The sequence below is a fragment of the Bos indicus x Bos taurus genome, chromosome 24, assembly GCF_003369695.1.
Source record: "Bos indicus x Bos taurus breed Angus x Brahman F1 hybrid chromosome 24, Bos_hybrid_MaternalHap_v2.0, whole genome shotgun sequence".
In the NCBI taxonomy this organism is placed as follows: domain Eukaryota; kingdom Metazoa; phylum Chordata; class Mammalia; order Artiodactyla; family Bovidae; genus Bos; species Bos indicus x Bos taurus.
Window position 1 is genome coordinate 12,705,228 of NC_040099.1, and position 9,881 is coordinate 12,715,108.

Genomic DNA, 9,881 nt, shown 5'->3' on the forward strand with positions numbered 1-9,881 from the left:
ATGTAGATGGCAAGTGTCAGTCTTCAGTTGGCAGAGCCCCTTTTTGCTCATAAACTTGGCCATGATTTTGAGGGGGGCATTTCATGACCATTTTATCCAATGGTGTTGAGAATGTCCATTCTCAGGTTTGGCAAAGGTTTTGTTGACAGGCCACTCAATGTGCTGTTACTGGACTAGGCCATAAAACAGTATCCAAAATTTTCTGGACCACCTGTCTATTAGCCTCTTGGTCCAGGAAAATATTTCTTCTTGTTGTTTCTTCCCATATCTAGAGTTACTGTTATTATCATCTATCTCATATGGGACTATATATTATTTTATTAGAGGCCTCAGACACACATTTGACAGTATAAGAAACAGCAATTTTGTAAAACAGGTGAAATACAAATAACATAGCCCAGCAGTATTAGTAAAGTCACAAGTAAGACTTAAGAGCTTCCATTAGACGTAGCCCAGTAGATCTCAGGTCATCTGACTTAGTCTGCTTTGTAGAATCTTTATTTTCCAAGGAAATTATATATTGGCACCATCTATAAGGCACATAGCCCAGTTTTCTAGTATTACTAGACTGATTGGGCTTAGTATGATTTAATTGTTTCCAACACAGAGGAGACTTTAAACCTAAATTACCATAGCCTGGTGTTATCTATATAAATCTATCCCATAATTGTGGGAGATTTTTTCCTCCTTTGTTGAAACCTTTTTTGTTGTTCTGATTGAGCTTGAGTAATAGAAAAAAGCTCAAATTTATGGCCAGAGTCAGAGCAGGCATTATTAATTGGCCGGGTGTGGGGATCCCATCTAGTAATATCACAGTGACCTGAATATGACTATAATTTTTTTTTTTAAAGTAAATTTTCTCAGGGCCAACCAGTTAGAGTCTTGTAGTAGAGAAATTTACCAAGGTAACCCAGAACTAGACACAGGTAATTGGCCACAAACCCAACAACTGAATTGATTTCTAAAACTAGCATAGACTCAGGCCTATGATGGAAAAGCATTTGATTTATATGTAAAGGTCTAAGAAGTCAAGAAAACATAAATGATCATACAAATCAGGTCCAGCATCTTGGGTAAGCTGTCTATCTCTGATGTCGTCATCTTCTCATTCTGGTGTAGTGTAGTTTCTCTTGCTTGAGCATCATTTTAAGGTGAGATCAGGTCAGCTGTCTTCTCTATAGACCAATCCAGTGTAGGGGATTTTGGAAGTGGGAATTAATCTAAGAGTTAATTTCCCTTCAGTTTCATTGTGCATGAGCTAGTTAAGAGTACCTGATAAAGAAGTCCTTCCATCCAGGTTGGAGACAGTCCCTTAAATTATGTCTTTTTCCAGTCCTGGTTGCAGGTCATGAGGCATCTGATCTTTATCCAAAGATAGATTACTGAGATAAGCTTCAGAAACAAACTTAGGGTGTTCTCCAAGAATTTAATTAAATTTTACATTAATATCACATAACAGCAAAGAATTATCTAAGAGATGAGTCTTACTAGATGCAGACCTCCATTAACAAACTGGGATTTAATATTTTTTTGAAATATCTTTTTTTCCCTACAGTTACCCTCATTTTTATCAAATATAAACAAAATAAGGCTAATTTGCTAGCAAAATAGTTCTGTTCTCACTAATTTTGGTCTGATGATTTATATAACCATAATTGATTATAGACTTTTTTATTTTGCTGAAAGATTTATAGAGTCTCAGACTGAACTTTTAAAATAAAACAGGGCTGGGAAACTCACACAAAAGGCTTATCACAGATTTTGCCTAACAAATATAGATGAATTTTTCCCTTTTTAAGGTCTCAAAACTTTCTTGAGATTTTTGTACCCATGAGATAACCTTCTTAACTCATTTGATAAACTTACTGGAAACCTAAGAATTTCCAATTTTTAGAGGAGTCAGATAGAGAGAAAATATAATTGTTTTGTTTATAACGTTTAATTTTACCAAAGTATTGTCATAATTAGTTTGAGAGGACGGTTTTCCCTATTCCCTGAAAACCTAAGATTTAAACCCGTAATTTTTCAGATAGAAATCATAAAAGTTATAAGCATATTTGTTGGTACATGCAGTCTTTTTGTTAACTTTTGTGAAGGCATCAGGTTTTCCATTAGAATACCAGGACATATCAGAATGTTAAGAACTCCATATAATTTCTAGGATATCTGTATTAATAATTTTACCATATATTATAACATGAGTGGATTTATTACTCATTTGATAATCTTTTTAATGTAATTTAACCAACCAAATAAACACAGTTTAATATCTCTTTTTGAGATGTTTCAGGGCCCCTCTGAAGTACCCCAAAGTTAGCTAGAGGTCAAAAAAACTTCAAAAGAATTCTATTTAGGAAGTTTTATCGAAAAGATCAAGTAAAAGGGTTTAGAACATTTGGTCAGATTTAGTCAATGTTGGGAGAAGGCAATGGCACCCCACTCCAGTACTCTTGCCTGGAAAATCCCATGGACGGAGGAGCCTAGTAGGCTGCAGTCAATGGAGTCACTGGGAGTCAGACACGACTGAGCGACTTCACTTTCACTTTTCACTCTCATGCATTGGAGAAGGAAATGGCAACCCACTCCAGTGTTCTTGCCTGGAGAATCCCAGGGACGGGGGAGCCTGGTGGGCTGCCATCTCTGGGGTCGCACAGAGTCGGACACGACTGAAGTGACTTAGCAGCAGCAGCAGCAGTCAATGTTGATGGGTGTATCATTTAGCTTGTTGATATGTCATAATAGGCCTAAATACCAAGGCTCAAGGTCTAGTGAAAGTCAGCTCCGCCATCTTGGACCTAGTTGACTCTAACCAGTTTTCTTATTGCTGTGTCATTTCTGACAAAATCCATTTATCTAACTAACTGTAATCTACTTTTAGAAAATCCTGATCATTCATAACTCTTTTTAGTATTTTTTAATACCTTTTTTAATAACTTTTTCTTTTCTTTTCCTTTTTTTTTTTTTTTTTTACTGAAAACACACGTCCTACTTTCCTTTAGCAACCAAGAATTAACTTTTATATTAGCATTTCATACATTGGTGAGCATAAATACCAGTGATAATTTCTAAAATCCTTGCTTTCTTAGAACATTTTAGGATGGCATCAAACATTATCCATTTATAGTCTCAAATCTCTTTAGTTTCTCTGTAAAAGCAAATTAGTGTTTAGTAGTAAATGTTTCAAAATCTTATTTTATTTGGAAATGACCTAACTATTTAATAGACTTCCAACACTAAACACACTTGGCACAACTCTTAGAAATTTAAGTTACGCCAATCTGGAGAAACTATTTTAGGCATATTTCTAGAGAATAATTATTTTTAATAGAGTTTATATAAAAGCTCATACATCATTTACATTTTTTAGAAGTTTCTTCACTCGAGGTAATTTCCTTGTTGACAAACTTGTAACAGACAATATTTAACTTTTATTGGAAGAAGCACAAGCTGGAATCAAGATTTCCAGGAGAAATACCAATAACCTCAGATATGCAGATGACACCACCCTTATGGCAGAAGGTGAAGAAGAACTAAAGAACCTCTTGATGAAAGTGAACGAAGAGAGTGAAAAAGTTGGCTTAAAGCTCAACATTCAGAAAACAAAGATCGTGGCATCTGGTCCCATCACTTCATGGGAAATAGATGGGGAAACAGTGGAAACAGTATCAGACTTTCTTTTTTTGGGCTCCAAAATCACTGCAGATGGTGACTGCAGCCATGAAATTAAAAGACGCTTACTCCTTGGAAGGAAAGTTATGACCAACCTAGATAGCATATTCAAAAGCAGAGACATTACTTTGCCAACAAAGGTTCGTCTAGTCAAGGCTATGGTTTTTCCTGTGGTCATGTATGGATGTAAAAGTTGGACTGTGAAGAAAGCTGAGCACCGAAGAACTGATGCTTTTGAACTGTGGCGTTGGAGAAGACTCTTGAGAGTCCCTTGGACTGCAAGGAGATCCAACCAGTCCATTCTGAAGGAGATCAGCCCTGGGCTTTCTTTGGAAGGACTGATGCTAAAGCTGAAACTCCAGTACTTTGGCAACCTCATGTGAAGAGTTGACTCATTGGAAAAGACTCTGATGCTGGGAGGGGTTGGGGGCAGGGGGAGAAGGGGACAACAGAGGATGAGATGGCTGGATGGCATCACTGACTCGATGGGCGTGAGTCTGAGTGAACTCTGGGAGTTGGTGATGGACAGGGAGGCCTGGCGTGCTGCGATTCATGGGGTCTCGAAGAGTCGGACACGACTGAGCGACTGAACTGAACTGAACTGAAACCTAGGTACAATGAAAATATTTTACTTAGTGTTAATTACTCTAAGACATATCTATATTAGATAGGTCAACAAATAAACATTAATATCAGGTATTTAATACTGAATATTTCCCAGTTCACATGAACCTGGAATTTATTCATTTAAAATTATTTGATTTGTAAGTGCTTACCTTTTTTTAAGCCAATTAAATAGAGCTCATCTACAAATTAACCTCAAAAATATTATCCAGAGACAAAGACATACCAAGACATATTTAGACAGACACAGTGCAAGATCTAGCTTCATTATCTAAGTTTAGTCGTGAATTAGATATTACAATATAAAATTTATTAGTTTATTTAAAAAACAGTTGAAATATATAAAAATTTTAAAGTCTTTTTCCCCTTTTCCCTCAGTCTCAGGGAGTTAGAGATGGTCTAGATAAGTGTTCCTGAGAGCCCTTGTCTCAAGGCACATGGAAAGAAAATCAAGTTCTAACAAAATGGCAGCAGGTCTAAACCAAATGGTGGCCAGACAAAGCAAAATGGCCATCAAAAACCACAACACAGAACACAGAGTTAAAACACACACATATAAACCTGGAAGTCCTCATCAGACACTCCCTTAAATACAAGAATACAGTCTCTCAGAAAACCTCCTACAGAGACACAGAACTTCAGATCCAAGTACTAACATCTTCAAAGATTTCAAAGGGAGGAAAGGAAACCAGGTTGAAAGAAGAAGGGGGAGGAGGCAGGAGGGGGGGCAAAAGAGGTGGCCTTACAGATGTCTCCTGCCACCTACAGATACCCAGGCGTTATGGGACTTTTCCCTGGGCCTCCAGAGAAGGGAGGACTGGAACTTGGCCCTACCAGAAATCAGACCAGACCAGAACCAGAATTTGAATTCTCTGCCTAGAGGAGGTGATCAATCTCCAATCCTCAGCTCAGGCTGAGGGCCGTTCGACCAGATTCTTGCGTCCAGGACCGGGGGACTAGAAAAACGGGGAAGGATAGGAAGGGTTAAGGGGAGGAAAGAGAGAGGGAAGGGGAGAGGGGTCAATAAAGTCTCTTGTTCCTTACCGGTCGGGGCACTCTGGCCAGTTGTCCACGTCAGGAGGAGACCAGGGACAAAAGGGTCCCAGTTGCAGCTGCTGGGTCTGGTCCATTGGCAGGCAAGCTGGCCCCTGAGTACCCTGAGTGGTCAGGATGTCAGTCTCAGTGAAGAAGAGTCCCCGCCAGAGTCGCCGTTTGTTGAAGGAAGGCGGACCCCTTCCAGGGCCCGAAACTGGGCTCTTATCTAACACTCGGAAATGAATTATCCAAGGAGACACATGTACGGACAAAGCAAGAGATTTTATTGGGAAAGGGCACCCGGGTGTGGAGCAGTAGGGTAAGGGAACCCAGGAGAACTGCTCTGCTGCATGGCTCTCAATATAGGGTTTTATGGTGATGGGATTAGTTTCCGGGTGGTCTTTGGCCAATCATTCTAATTTAGAGTCTTTCTTGTGGCGCACGCATTGCTCAGCCAAGATGGATGCTAGCGAGAGGGATTCTGGGAAGTGGACAGACATGCGGTGTCTCCTTTCGACCTTTCCTGGACTCTTCCGGTTGGTGGTGGCTTATTAGTTCCGTTTCTTATCAGGATCTCCTGTCATAAAACAACTCATGCAAATGGTTACTATGGTGCCTGGCCAGGATGGGCAGTTTCAATCAGTGTGCTTCCCCTAACACAATGACTATTCAAGACTACTTTCCTTCAGGATTGACTGGTTTGATCTCCTTGCAACACAAGAGACTCTCAAAGGTCTTCTCCAACACCACAGTTCAAAAGCATCAATTCTTCAGTGCTCAGCTTTCTTTATAGTCCAACTCTCACATCCATACATAACTACTGGGAAAACCATATCTTTGACTAGATGGACCTTTGCTGGCAAAGTGATTTCTCTCCTTTTTAATATGCTGTCTAGTTTTTTCATAGCTTTTCTTCCAAGGAGCAAGTTTCTTTTTATTTCATGGCTGCAGTCACCATCTGCAATGATTTTGGAGCCCCCCAAAATAAAGTCTGTCACTCTTTCCACTGTTTCCCTATCTCTTTGCCATGAAGTGATGGGACCAGATGCCATGATCTTTGTTTTCTGATTGTTGAGTTTTAAGCCAATATTTTCACTCTCCTCTTTCATTTTCATGTTCATCAAGAGGCTCTTTAGTTCTTCTTCACTTTCTGCCATAAGGGTGGTGTCATCTGCATATCTGAGGTTATTGGTATTTCTCCTGGCAATCTTGATTCCAGCTTGTGCTTCATCTGGTCCAACATTCCTGATGATATACTCTACATATAAGTTAAATGAGCAGGGTGACAATATACAGCCTTGATGTACTCCTTTTCCTATTTGGAACCAGTCTGTTCCGTGTCTGGTTCTAACTGTTGCTTCCTGACCTGCATACAGATTTCTCAGGAGGCAAGTCAGGTGGTCTGGTATTCCCATCTCTTTCAGAATTTTTCTTAAAACCTGTGTCTCCTGAATTGGCAGATTTGTGAGGCCTCAGAACTTGCACATTTCTGACTCACTGGATTCTGCTGTTTTACACAACGACTCAAATAGGTCCAACAACCCTGTCTAGTACAAGCGCGTCAAGGGCATGCTTGAGGTTCAGAAAATGGGGTGTCCTATCTGCCCACTAGAATGTACAGTTCGTGGGATGGGAAACTGCCTGGCTCACCACACAATATTTCCTCAATAAATACTAGAGTGGCCTTTTCCACCATGTTTCTTTTTTTTGAACTTGCACTTATCTCACATTTAAGCCAAGTGTTACTTGCCCTTTTCCCTCTTTTGCTTTATTTACCACAACAAAACTCCTCTCCAAGTCTTCTATTCTTAAATTCTTTATCATATCCAGTCCTAGTCTTTCTATATAGAGCCTTAGTTGCCATATTCAGAGCTAACAACTAAATAAAAATTAGGTGGGAAAAATTCTTCTCCCAGTGCAAGGAGTTTGGGTTCAATCTCTGGTCAGGGAACTAGATCCCACATGTCACAAACAAGACCAGGTGCAGAAAAATAAATAAAAATTAAATAAAAATTTTTATTTCTTATGAGATTGTTTCAGAAACATTTCAGACTCGTGATACTGTATTTTCATACAGTATGCAAGATGGGTTTTACAATAATCGATGCTATAGCTTCATAGAGTATGATGTTGAGAATAATCCTCACCAAAGACCAGATAGATCTTAAATGATATGACATTGTTGAATTTACCACTGTCCAGTACTGGTCTTCCTTTGGGTCTATTACAGTAGTAAAATGTATAAATGAAAGCATAAAGATGCCACAATAAGAATAAAATAAGTAAGAACCACGGTCAAGAACCGTGGTCAAGTCCCTCCGTAGTTTCTCTGGACTAGAGCTCCTCCAGGCTCCACCTGCGCCCCGGCCCAACTCCAGATCCTCAGGACGCCGCGCTTCCTCACTTCCTGCCAGCTTTTCAGATGAATTCAGGAACGCTCTTGCAGCCCCTCGGAACAGTTATAAGCAATGGTGCAAGTGAGGCGAGTGTGTGCTGTGCTTACATTTTAAAAGAGAAAATTACAAATGCCAATAAACTATCAAATAGTATGTGAATCTTCAAGACGAGACTTTAAAATATGTGAAATTATGAGCACTATGTGACTGAAATTTGACAAAATATCCAAGAGTGCTGACTCTCACTGCACAGCTTCCGTGTTCTGTTGAAGAGAAGGGATATTTATATAAATAATTGAAAGCAGTGATTTTGCTAAAATGAAGGTAATAAAAGTTTACAAAATATGACTCAATTTTTTCGATCTAAACATTACTTTCCCTTCAATAGATCACCTCGATTTGTTCAATCAAAATTATATTACTTCAACATTATCTTTAAAATTAAAAGATAAATTAGAATGAACAATATAAAGAGATCAGAATGACTTAAACTAAGCTGAATATAAATGCTTTTGAAAATGTAATTAAATCTTATTTATTTTTATAAAGATAAAACTAATGCTTGTCTAGTTTAATATAGTTTACCTGCCAAAATAAATGATGGATGTAACACTCCACTCATATTTCATCTAAAAGTACCAGTTTGAGAATGGTGCTAGTTGTTTAATTGTGGCCCTTTAAGACTATGAATTTTATGATACTTTGGGAGAAAGTGATACTTTATCCTTTTTCCACTTTTCCATTTTGTTGGCATTTTCCATTACTTCTTTCAGAATGACTCGATTGATTTATTTATATAGATCCTGTGCCGTTCTTGTGGACATTGTTTATAAGCATTTTATTATTGCTCTATGTATCATGGAAAGATTGTTTCACAATTCTATTTCTAGGCATGCTTGCTATCCTATAGATAAACTTGATTTTTTAAACTTATTTATTTTGATTGGAGGCTAATTACCTTATAATATTTTGTGTTTATAGCTTTTGTCAACTTTAGGCTTTAGCACAACACCCTCAAAAACATCCTGGAAAATACTTTGGCAGAATCTTGACAGCCCAGACAGGCAGAGTGGAGTGATGGGTTTGCAGGGTCTGACTAGGTGACAGATTCTCAGATGAGTCTTGTGAGATGGGGAACTCCTAGGGACCCGGCAGTGTGTGAGGTACAATAGCTTTATACTCATGTGCATACGAGACCAAGTTCTGAGCCAGGTTTGCTCAACAGTCTTGATAATTCAGGTGCTTTTGCTGATTTACAGTTGATTCCAGGGCAAGGTATTTCCCAGAGCCAGACTTGCCCTGTCTTTCATTTTCATCAGCCTTCACATAGTGACAGGAATGTATCTTGGGGATGCATAGTTTCTAATCATGGGGAAAACCAAAACCACATGGGTTTAGGCTCCCAGCTCCTCCCCCTTGACATCTTTGTCAGCTCAGGTTGGAAACTGCAACACCATTGTCTGTAAACAAGCGATTTCCATCTTCACTGCTTTTTGGAGAGCTGGGCATGTATGATAAGGCTCTGCTGGCAGTTTTCCAGAATCTATTACTGTCAGATTTGCTATTTCCTTTTGCTCAAAGATCACTTGTTGGATCACTTGAAGGGACAAAGTCCATTCCTCAGTATTTCGGACTTTGGTGGTGACTGATCTGAGCAAAGCGACATGGAATAATATGAAGAAAGGCATGTCTTGGGGTTTGTAGTCCTGTATTCAGCAGGAGCTAAGGGTGTCCAAGCTCTATTTCTGTGAAACACGGGCTACAAAGTTGCCACGTGTTGTTATTGTTCAGGCAGACATCTTCATGTCTAGGTTTGATGGGAGTTTGATTTTTCTGGCCACTTGACCCAGTGTTTTGTCACTTACAAAGCACTTATTGCTTGATTCCAATTACACAGAAAACTACCTTTCTTACTGCAATGAACTAGCATCAAAGACAGCTGGTTATCATTCAAAGGAACACAAGTAAAAACATTATCCTGAATGTGCATCTTAATCAAAAGACACACAAAGGAGTGACTCAAAGCATCACAAGAAAAATTAAAGATGAGAAACACATACACATTGTAAATAAGAACTTTGAGTATCTGTTAATAATCTAGATTCTTAAGTAAATGCAGAAGAAAGTGAGGATGCAGGGAGATAACTTGGGAGAGCA